Source organism: Camellia sinensis, chromosome 7 (assembly GCF_055761805.1).
Source record: "Camellia sinensis isolate YWXY chromosome 7, ASM5576180v1, whole genome shotgun sequence".
Classification (NCBI taxonomy): domain Eukaryota; kingdom Viridiplantae; phylum Streptophyta; class Magnoliopsida; order Ericales; family Theaceae; genus Camellia; species Camellia sinensis.
Window position 1 is genome coordinate 13657893 of NC_138967.1, and position 11450 is coordinate 13669342.

Below are 11450 nucleotides of genomic sequence, written 5' to 3' on the forward strand. Positions count from 1 at the left end.
TGAACAGAGCAATAGTAGAGATTGGTATGTCTCTGTATTGTTACATTTATATATATTTTTGAAAACAAAAACTAACCATCATATATCATATTTTCTATTTATTACTTTTAGAGTTAGATTTAAAAATCAAAAAATATAGATAAATAATACGTTTATTTTTTTTCAATTCAAAAAACATATTCAAGTTAAAAACTTTTTTTCAACAGAATATTTGAACTTTTTTTCATTTGAAAACACAAACAAAATATTTAAACAAATTGAAAACACAAACTCTTATAAATTACTAAGGGTGCTCGCGGTTTGGCGGTTCGGTTGCGGCCAAAGGAACCTCAAATCCTTTATCCGTCCGCCAAATTGGCGGATTGGAGAAAATCAATCCGTAACCGTTCGCTCATCATCATGCATCCGTCCAAAATACGACGGATCGGTTCAGTTCGGTCGGTTTTGGCGGATCGGTATATCCGCTGCTTATTCCTACTTTTTGACTTTTTATGAAATATGAGTTGGGTATGGGTTGAGTTTGAAGTAATGTAGTTGAGAGGTGATATGACTTAAATAAGATGATGTGACTTAAATAGGATAGTGACTTTTTTACTTTTTTAAAGTACTTCAAACAAGGCCTTAAGTCTCATTTGAAAATAGATTAATTTAGTAATTTTATAACTTTATACAAAAAAAATATATAAAAAAATAAAAAGAATGATGTCACAATTTATAGTGACTTTTTGATTTTTTGATTAAAATATATAATTGATGAACGAGGCCTGAAAGGCTAAAATAGTCATAAAAAGTCAAAATAAGCCAAAAGCCAATCAGACAAAATATCACCTCTAAACCATAATTATTTTTTTTTTCACAAAAATCATAAAAACTAAAAAACCTATCTTCAAACGAAATTTTTTAATTTTAAACTAAAATAGTTAAAAAGTCAAAAAAACAATTCACAAAAGTCAAAAAAAAAAACTAAAAAAACCATAATCATTGTTTTTTTTTTTTTTTCTTTCACAAAAGTCAAAAAAACTAAAAAAACCTATCTCCAAACAAGACTTTTTAATCTCAAACTAAAATAGTTAAAAAGTCAAAAAATCAATTCACATCACAAACGAAACCTTAATGTACGAATAAATATTTCAACCCTAAACAAATCTCTCATTTTCAAACTTTCATCTCTCTTTCTAAGGGGTTGTTTGAGATGATCTAAATAAGTGTATTTTTTGTCTTTTTACGAAAAAATGTGCAGAAAAATAGAGAGATGATATAATGAAAAAAAGATAAAAAGATAGATTATTTATGAGATGCCAAACTTGACCTAAATCTTTGAAGTTCTTAGCACCACGGCTCCCATCTTTCTCTCATTGTCGCTTCTTGAACATAGGTATACCATCAAACATTCCATTTATTTTAATTTTGTAATTTCATATTTACATAATATGTTTTTAGAAATTGTTAGAATTTACAATATGCCAACATGCAAGTTCGAAAACAACAAAACATTGATACTATGTTTGATTAGGAGATTTGAGTAGAAGTTTGAAAAAAAAAATAGAAAATATAAGTGAAATGTAAATAAAATATACTTAAATTTCACTTGTTTCATATCCCTTTTTCTTTTTTCTTTCAAATTTCTCTCTTAAATCTCCAAACCAAATACAGTATAGGATGAATATATCAATTTTCAAGCCCTGTGATTTAGTTGAGATTACTTCTTTCAAACTATCCAAACCGATCAGTGCACACCTCTGTGTTTAGTTGAGATTACTTCTTTTAAACTATCCAAACCGATCATTTTTTTAAAAAAAAAATCTTTTTTATATTTTGCTTTCCTTTTCTTTCGGTTTCTTTTGCCCAAAAATTTATGAAAATGAGGCTGGCTTGCATTCCTTTCTTAGCCGAGCCGACTGAAGCCATTTGTCATATAATTAATCAATAAATTAAACATAAGCGTAAATGGGTGGAGTCGGCAGGGGCAAAATATGAAATTTGAGGGGGAAAAAAATATAAACAAACAAACGATGACGGAAGCACAATTAACGGCAATTATTGTCCGTTAGCCTGTAATGTATGTATTCTATCAATCCGATCCCTCTGAATTGGCGGGAATCTCTTCTTCATATCATATACAGGCGACGTATTTAAAATGGGTCCCACATCTGACCTTACACATGTTATTTGCAATAGAAAAATGCCAGTGATCAAGAATTCTAAACAGTCACGTGAGTATAGGATTTATATGAGTAAGTCATATTTATATCAATTTTTGATAATAAAATTTTTGAAATCTTTAATATTGCTCTCATGAATAATAACGGGTCGGGACGTGATATTGTGTTTGTTGTTAGGGGTGTAGTTCGGTCAGATTCAGCCTTCGTCTGGGAAGTGAATTGATTTTTTAATTTTTTTAGCTATTTTAATTTGGGCTAAAAAATTTAGTTTGGGAAGAATTTTTTGCCTTTTTAGTTTTTTTGACTTTTTTGTGAGAGAAGAGTGTAATAATTATGGGTTGAATGTGATGTTTTGTTTGTTATGACTAAAATAGTTTATTTTGTCTTTTGTGACTAAAATAGCCTGAAACTAACTTGACAAATGGATTCTCAAATGGATTGGGGCTAACTCAAGTTGTGTTGAGAGTTGTTCAGATTTGTATAAATTCAAATGGTAGTTCAAGATTATCTGTCCAAACTCGACTTGAGTTAAATCCGAATTGATCAAGTGCGCATAAATTTTATTTATTTATTTTTGTTTAGTATAACTAAATTAATTAATTTGTTAAAATTATACCTTACATATAATTTTTTAATAAAATTATCAACAATATCAAAAAAATAAATAAATTATATAATATAAGAGAAATGTCATTATGATGGTCTTTAATTTATGAGTGAAACAAAAAAAAATTGTATTGTGTTACTTAGGTATATAATATATATTTAATATAATCTATCGATCCAAATATTTTAATGTGATTTAATGACTAATAATTCATATGTATATTTAATATATATATATATATATATAAATTGGGTTTCAAGTTGTTCTAATTGTTTGATGTCTTTACTCAAGTCTAAATTTAATTCTAGTTTCTAATTTTTTTTTTTTAAATTCATACCAAATTCAAAAATATTTTACTCAAGTCTTAAAATTTTTTTAGATTGAACTCGGATGGCTCAGTTGAGCCCGCCCAAATTTTACTTCTAATTGTAGTTTGCTATTCCCGTTTCTTATTTTATCGGGTTAGGGGTGAGATTGGAAAAGTTGAAGAACAAATGATACAAACGAGATAGAAATGATAAAACATATGATAAACACAAACGGCTAGACTTTTATGCAGTCGTCGCTCAAATTGGAGTGTATTGTTTTTCCTGTGAGGACTCATTATAGGTCATGTTTCAATAATCTGAATTATTTAATGTATAAAACTTATTGAATATTTTATTCATGAAAAACATCATGTTGATCGGATTATATTTTGTCAACGATAATAAAATTTTCAAAATAAATTGTTGAGAAAAATCTAATCCGATCAAGTAACTATCGATATATGATCAATATGATTTTTTACAGAGATAAAATATTCAACGAACTCTACACATTAAACGATTTTTGAATTATTAAAATAGAACTTGTTATAAATTTTAAGATCCAACAACGCTGTCCGATTCATAAAATAAGCTGGGGACAAGCCTAAACCATAAAAAATACCGTCTATGAACCATTGAGAGGGTAATTTTTGGTAAAAATTGGGCCGAGCTGTGTGATGAGAATTGTGGCCCAAAGTGCCAAGGACTGGGTGAAAAAAACCGCAAAGTTATTCAGGCCCAGGAGAAGTATAGTTACTCCGGCCCAGGAGAAACGTAGTTACTCCGGCCCAGGAGAGGTATGGTTACTCCGGCTCAAGAATGTGTAAAGCTACTCCGGTCCGGAGGCAACTTGAAGTGAGTCCGTCCTCACATTTAGTCCGATCGTGACATATTATGGTTAGATCGGTCAGAGCTTGCTACTTGGAAGCTTGGTCTAAACACACCATGGTTGAACAGGAGAAAGCCGAGATAAGGAGTAGGAGGAGAAAACCGAGCTAAGGATAGTTCGGCCTTCTCTGTGGCTCAGCATAGCCAGTGTTATTTCGGTCATGTGGTAGTTCGGCCATGATGAAAACCATCCCACTTGGTTTAAGCAGTAGGGGGGGTGTAAAAGGATAAGCATTATCCTTAGGAGTATGAATCCTAGGAGGACTCTGCATGGAGAAGTACAAGTCCTACTAGGATTGTGCCACAGGAAACTTATAAAAGCTCACAAACATCACCTTGGAGGAGGTAATAGAACACAACACAATTTTGCTTTCTGAGAACATAGAGTTTTGTCTATTTGTCAAGCTTACTGACTTAGGCATCGGAGAGGTTTCCGGCACACACCCGCCGGCTAGCTCACGTTTGTGTTTTCAGGTGATAAAGCGACGTCGTACGGAGGAGTGTGGACTTGGTCAACAGGATTATACGAGAAGGCGTATTTCTTCCCCGCACAATTGGCGCCGTCTGTGGGAAGAACAGACAAGAACAAAAAACCTCTTGACTAAGTTTCTCATTTTCTTAATCAATGGCACACATTGAAGAACTACCGCAGTCCGCCGTCGACGGGCTAACTCCAGATGGGGGCGCAAGGCGAGAAGGATTACCCTATGTCCGTCCTATGGCAGATTTGGAGCCCCAACAACATAACTCCAGGAGGGGTGGCAGAGGAAGGCGGAATAATAGTCCTCGTCACTCTCAGAGTCCCGACCGGCAAAGACGGAGGATTGACCCTCAAGCTCTGGAAGACCGCGTAAAAGAGCAAGATGAATTAATAAGAAAGATGGCGGCGGACATGGAGGCCTTGAAACACCAGATGAAGAAAAAAGAAGTGGCGACAGGAGAGGGGCGCAAAAACAAGACGCCCCCTCGCCACTCAGAAAATCGTAGTAGGAATACTACACCCTCACAAGGAGAAAGCAGAAGCCTCAGGACAGGCGACACTCAGTCCTTGTCTTCCAGAACTCGTCACTCTAGGTCTGAGAGGACGAGATCTGAGAGATCATACACTGAAGGAAGCACGTATTGGCCTTCACATTCACACCAAACCAGATCTAGACAGACAGAGCTGCCCAGGTCATCCGACTTACGAACCGTGCTCGAAGAAAAAGCACGATGCAAGGAGGATGCCAGGGCAAGGGATCCACACCGAGTTTCTGCCTTACAGCGATTGGCTCCTCGGACGCATGGAAGCGTCGAGGTTGGAATGCCAATACCGCGCCCTGCCTACGAACCAATGGACAAAGCCTTAGCAAGACTACAGACTTCGCCGTTTGTTCCAGCAATCGAGAACGCTCCCCTACCATCAGGCTTCCTTCAGCTGAAATTCACTACATATGAAGGAAAGATGGACCCGTATTCACACTTGAGCCACTTTCGCCAAGTCATGGCTGTGTACAGGCGAAACGAGGCTTTAATGTGCATACTCTTCCCATCAAGCCTTGGCGACCTAGGCTTGACTTGGTTCGAAAAGCTCCCAGAGGGCAGCATAGCCTCCTGGGCTCAACTGGCAGAAGCATTTGTAACAAGGTTTCGAACAAACACTAAAACGCCGGTGGAGATAGACCAGTTACTCTCCATCGACATGGGGGATAAAGAGACCCTTAGATCCTACAACAGTCGCTACTGGGAAACATTCAATCAGATTGGGGACTGCCCCACCAATCTTGCCATTGCACAGTATAAAAGAGGCATTCCAGTAGGGAACAGACTAAGGGATTCGATCACCATGACGCCACCCCTCACTATGGAGGCCCTGATGGAAAGAGTGCATCAGCACATCAGGGTAGAAGAGGATGGTGCACGTGCCAAAGCAAAATCTAGTGCAACCGCAGTACCAGAAAAGAAGACCTCAGCAAAGGTCAATGTAGTAGATCGGCAGAATAAAAACGGGCGTGGCAGACGAGATAACGGAGAGGACCCAGACAAAAGATGGTTGAGAATCCGCACTGCCATAACAACAGTGTTCAAAAAACCAATATATCGGATTCTGAGTGAAATAAGAGATGAGCCTTTTGTCAAGTGGCCAGCCAAGCTAGGGGAAGCTCAGAAAGACTACGACAACAGATCACGGTGCACCTTCCACAAAGAAAAGGGGCACCGAACTGAGAATTGCACACCGTTAAGACAACACTTGGAAGAGTTGGTGGCAGCAGGCCACTTGGACAAATATATTGAAGGAGGGACGCAACCAGCCCTCCAAGATCATAATAACCATCCCAACGGAATGCCAATCGACGCACCGCCTCAAGGTATTATCAATGTCATACATGGAGTTTTTGAACCTGAGCGCGTATGCGAGCTCAGAGGATCAATCAAAAAGGCTGAGCACTTTAGAGAAGTGCTAGGTGCCCAACCTGCCACCAAGAAAAGGAAGACAGAGGCAACAAACGTCATGTCTTTTTCGGATAAAGACCTGGATCGAATATACTGTCCTCACAATGATGCTCTGGTTGTCACTCTCCGAGTCAAAGATTTTGACGTCAAGCGGATTCTGATTGACCAGGGTAGTTCATGTGAGATCATGTACTACGAAACATTCAAACAGTTAAAGCTGCAAGACAAAGACTTGGCGCCAGCAGTTTCTCCCCTAATTGGATTCAACTCCATGCCAGAATGGCCCGTCGGCAAAATAATTCTTCCGGTCAGAGCAGGAAGCGTAACAAAACAAGTAGAGTTCTGGGTATTGAAGGTCCCCTCCACTTACAACATCATCTTGGGTAGAACATGGTTGCATGCCATGCGTTCGGTAGCGTCATCATACCATCAGGTAATGCGGTTCCCCAACGACACCGGTATAATTGAAGAAGTCTATGGAGATCAGATCATGTCAAAGCAATGTTTCGCCACGGTGAATGGCAGTCGTGCTGCCAAAGGATATGTTCATTCGATAGAAGAACCAGAAAGTAATGAACTATTCGCGGACGTCGGTAAAGAAGCTGATCAGAAAGCGGTGGAAGACTTGGTGGAGGTAAAAATAGATGAGAAGAACCCGGATAAGTTATTCTTGCTTGGCTCATCGTTGTCCAGCGCTGAGAGATTAGAGGTCTTGGAATTCTTGACCTCTAACATCGAAGTGTTTGCCTGGACGCCCTACAACATACCAGGCATTGATCCAAACTTCATCAGTCACCAACTCAATGTCCACTCATCCGCCAGACCAGTCATTCAACGCACACGCAGATCGGCACTCCACCACACCGAAATAGTGGCAGAAGAGGTAGGCAACCTGCTGGAGGCAGGAGCAATAAGAAAAGTGCACTACCCAAGATGGATCTCCAACACAGTCATAGTGCCAAAAAAGAATGGTAAATGGCGTGTCTGCGTCGACTACAAAACAGTCAACAAGGCGTGCCCAAAAGATAACTTTCCTCTACCAAGGATAGATCAACTGGTGGACCTAACGGCAGGGCATAACCGACTTAGCTTTCTGGATGCATACAGAGGCTACCACCAGATCGCCATGCATGAACCAGACCAGGAGGTCACATCCTTCACAACACCAAGGGGATTATATTGCTACAAGGTCATGCCCTTTGGCCTAAAGAACGCAGGGGCGACATTCCAACGGATGGTCACCAAGATGTTTGAACCATTGTTAGGCAGAACAATGGAGGCTTACATCAACGACATGGTGGTCAAAAGCAAGGATGAGAATGACCATCTTAAAGACCTAGGCGAGATGTTCCAGATCTTGAAGAAACACAAGTTGCGCCTCAATGCGTCTAAATGCGCATTCGGAGCTGGATCTGGCAAATTCTTGGGCTTCCTTGTGACCAACCGGGGTATAGAAGCAGACCCCTCTCAGATTAAAGCAATCCAGGAGTTGGAGAGACCAAACTCAGTCAAAGAAGTGCAGCATCTCACTGGTATGGCAGCTGCGCTCAACCGGTTCATAAGCAGGTCATCAGACAGACTACGACCATTCTTCCAAGCTTTAAAGTCCAAGTTTGAGTGGGATGAAGAATGCGACCAAGCTCTGGAAAGCTTGAAGGAGTACATGTCTTCCCTACCACTACTTGTTACTCCAGTACCTGGTGAAGAACTCTTTTTGTACCTAGCAGTCTCTCAGCACGCAGTTAGCGCAGTGTTGGTGCGTTCGGAAGGAATCCAATACCTGCCCATCTATTATGTCAGCAAGACATTGCTGGGAGCCGAAACAAGGTACTTACCCTTGGAAAAATTAGCATTAGCCTTGATGATGGCCTCTAGGAAATTGACACACTACTTTCATGCCCACACCATAGTCGTCCTCACAGCCTTTCCACTAAAAGCTCTGTTTGAAAGGGCGAACTTTAGTGGGCGAATTTTGAAGTGGGCAGTAGAGTTGGGACAATTCGACATCAAGTTCCAACCCAAGACCGCAATAAAAGCCCAATCTTTGGCAGACTTCGTCGCAGAGTTTACTCCTAGAAGTCATCATATCTGCCCAGTCGACCTAACTGACACAACCGAACTAGGGACGGAAGTTGACGCCGGAATAGCGCAACCCCTAGTAGAAGGTGGTCAATCAAGCACCAAGGCAGACCATACTAAGGACAACAAGGAAGAGACAAACAAAGGCTCACCAACAGTTCAATCAGAGGACGAAGGGCAGACAGCAAACATGGACCTTGAAGAAAACACCATCCTTGACCCCACGACATCATCTGACCCCTCCACTTGCTGGAAGTTATTCGTTGGAGAGATGTGGAAGCTCTTTGTGGATGGAGCATCCAACCGGCATGGTGCAGGACTTGGCATAGTCCTCATCTCCCCAGACGGCCTGGTTGTAGAGCAAGCAATCAACCTTGGCTTCCCAGCATCCAACAATGAAGCGGAGTATGAGGCGCTTCTCGCAGGACTCAAGTCAGCACACTACATGAAGGCCACCGAACTAATGGTTTACAGCGACTCACAACTGGTGGTAAATCAAATTTCTAGTGACTACGAAGCAAATGATGACAGAATGGCCAAATACCAAGAGCTGGTCAGAACAGAGATCAAAAAGTTCGATGTAGTAAGGATAGAACAAATTGGCAGGGAGGAAAACAGCAGAGCAGATGAACTAGCAGGCTTTGCCTCGATGGCAGATGCATCTACCCCTCATCCATTGCTCATCGACTACTTACCAAGACCAAGCATAGAAGACCCCGAAGCAGAAGAAGTATGTTGCACAGAACTAGGCCCCTCCTGGATGGATCCCATCATCCTGTTCCTAAAAGATGGCATCCTACCAGAAGAGAAAAAAGAAGCCAACAGAATAAGGGCGAAGTCGCAGCGATTTTGGCTATCTCCATCTTTGGCATTATACAAGAAGTCATTCTCAGGGCCTTACCTAAAGTGCGTTCATCCCAGCAAAGTAGAAGCATTCTTGTTCGAAATACACGAAGGAGTATGCGGAAGCCATCAAGGGGGAAGGTCGCTAGCTTACAGGGCCATTTCACAAGGTTATTGGTGGCCATACATGCAGGCAGACTCAGAGAAATATGTGAAGAAGTGTGAAAAATGCCAGAAATTCGCACATCAAATACATCAACCAGCCAGAGAACTCCTACCATTGACTAGCCCATGGCCTTTCGCAATGTGGGGTTTGGACATCGTAGGACCACTTCCAACAGCGCCCGGCGGCAGGAAGTTCTTTCTCGCGGCAACAGACTACTTCACAAAGTGGGTTGAAGCAGAAGCATTGGCATCAATCAAGGAAAAAGATGTGAAGAAGTTCGTCTGGCAAAACATCATCACTCGATTTGGCATACCAAAGGCCCTAATCTCAGACAATGGCACTCAATTCGACGGTAGAATCTTCAGAAGCTTTTGTGAAGAGTACAAGATAGAGTTCTACAATTCTACACCAGCATATCCTCAAGCGAATGGTCAAGCAGAAGCATCAAAAAAAGTCGTCTTGGATGGACTAAAGAAAAGGCTAGAGAAGGCAAAAGGCAAGTGGGCAGACGAACTTCCTCATGTTTTATGGGCTTACCGCACCACACCTCGGCGATCAACAGGAGAAACACCATTTTCCTTAGCCTACGGAATGAAAGCAGTAATCCCACTGGAAGTTGGCCTCCCCACAATTCGAAGCGAAAATTTTGATCCAGACTTAAATGGAGAAGCCATAGCTTTAGAACTCGACCTTGCAGAAGAAAGAAGAGAAAGAGCACTGGTTCACATCGCCGCATACCAACAAGAGTTAATTAGAAAATACAACAAAAAGGTGCATCCAAAACAATTCAAGATCGGCGATTGGGTACTGCGCAAAGTAATGGGAAACACCTTGATCCCAGGAGATGGAAAGTTAGGGCCAAACTGGGAAGGTCCTTACAAGGTGGTTGGGTTAGCAGGCAAAGGGGCATACCACCTAGAAGACAAGGATGGCAAGGCAATCCCTAGGCCATGGAATACGGCCAATCTCAAGTTATTTTACTTTTAGCTTTTCTTTTTCAAACATATGTAATTTTTTCTTTCTTCAATAAAACAAGCAATTCTTTTCAGCACATGTTGTTCTTTGTAAAAGTTAGCCTTAGTAAAGATTAGGTATATTGCAAGCATTCTATTCTAAGTTAGCTGGAAAAACTAACTTAGAGGTTGGCTGGATTAAACCAACACCCTTCCTAAGCCCAGGATAAGGATCCAGGCTGCAGGACGTTTGGTCGGAATAACCAAACATTGTTCTAAGTTAGCTGGAAAAAACTAACTTAGAGGTTGGCTGGATTAAACCAACACCCTTTCTAAGCCCAGGATAAGGATCTAGGCTGCAGGACGTTTCGGTCGGAATAACCAAACATTGTTCTAAGTTAGCTGGAAAAAACTAACTTAGAGGTTGGCTGGATTAAACCAACACCCTTCCTAAGCCCAGGATAAGGATCCAGGCTGCAGGACGTTTTGGTCGGAATAACCAAACATTATTCTAAGTTAGCTGGAAAAACTAACTTAGAGGTTGGCTGGAATAAACCAACTCTTGTTACTCTTCAGCCAAAGTAAGGGAATGGCTGAAGAGTGGTTGGCTGAATAAACCAACTCTTGTTACTCTTCAGCCGAAGTAAGGGAATGGCTGAAGAGTGGTTGGCTGAATAAACCAACACTTGTTACTCTTCAGCCGAAGTAAGGGTATGGCTGAAGAGTGGTTGGCTGGAATAAACCAACTCTTTTTACTCTCCAGCCGAAGTAAGGGTATGGCTGCAGAAGTGGTTGGCTGGATTAACCACTGTGTACTCTTCAGCCGAAGTAAGGGTACGGGTGAAGAGTGGTTGGCTGGAATAAACCAACACTTGTTACTCTTCAGCCGAAGTAAGGGTACGGCTGAAGAATGGTTGGCTGGAATAAAACCAACTCTTATTACTCTTCAGCCGAAGTAAGGGTATGGCTGAAGAAGTGGTTGGATGGATTAACCAAACTCTGTGTACTCCT